Raw genomic sequence first — 1,175 nt, forward strand, 5'->3', positions numbered from 1 at the left:
CAAAACTCATCGAACAAAGACACCCATCCTTGAAAAACCAAGTTATCTTTGATGTGAATTTGATGTTGTTCCAGATTATCAACATCCACCATTAACTCACAGATGACTTCCAACTAATCCAGTGGAATCGAACAGGTGATCTTAGGAATGAGTTGTTGCTCTTGTTCTTGTTGTTGTTGTTGTTGCTGAGGGGAAGAACTAGCATTCTGAGACGAGGATGAAGCCATGGAAGCACTTCTGAGATTTCTGGGTTTCTTTTTAAGGTTTAAGAAAAGAGAGAAAAGGTTGTAGAAATGCATACACAAGAGAGAATGAATGCGTGAAAAGAGAAAATGATATGATGAGGGATGTATAAATAGACACGGATTTAAAAACAAAATGCAATTAAATTCTGAAAATGAACAAATACAGAATGCAGAGAATCAAATGCAATTAATGTTGAGTGTCGTAGGGTAAAACGTGATATTTGAAATGATTTGCCCAGTTACCTAGGGAGGCGTCTCATCAACTGCACGCATGCTTGTCCAATTAGAGTAAACACGTTTCCATCTTTTGGAATAGTTGGTGACAACTGTTTTGCTTTAAAAGAGATTCAGAATCAACTTAGACATATGAAACGTTAGCAATAACAGAATCAGAATATCTAACTGATCAACATTCAGAACTTCTTATAAAAGAAATAAATGATCATTTCAAATCTAATCCATATTTCAGAACTTCTCATCCTTTCATTTTGGGCATAAGTCCATACTAATATTCTTCAGAATGAACTTAAACCTATCTTCAACAAGGGGTTTTGTAAAGATATCAGCCCATTGATGGTCTGTATCAACAAAGTTTAAAGATAGAACACCCTTCTGAACATAGTCCCTAATGAAATGATGTTTAATCTCAATATGTTTAACTTTGGAATGTAAGATTGGATTCTTAGATAAACAAATAGCAGAAGTATTATCGCAAAAGATAGGAATGTTACTCTCATATATCTGATAATCTTCTAGCTGACTCTTCATCCAGAGCATCTGTGTACTACATCCAGCAGCAGCAACATATTCTCCTTCTGTTGTAGAGAGGGCAATTGTAGCTTTCTTCTTGCTGTACCAGGAGATCAGGTGACTTCCAAGAAATTGACAACTTCTAGAAGTACTTTTCCTTTTAACTCTATCTCTAGTGTA

Source organism: Vicia villosa, linkage group LG2, assembly GCF_029867415.1.
Source record: "Vicia villosa cultivar HV-30 ecotype Madison, WI linkage group LG2, Vvil1.0, whole genome shotgun sequence".
In the NCBI taxonomy this organism is placed as follows: domain Eukaryota; kingdom Viridiplantae; phylum Streptophyta; class Magnoliopsida; order Fabales; family Fabaceae; genus Vicia; species Vicia villosa.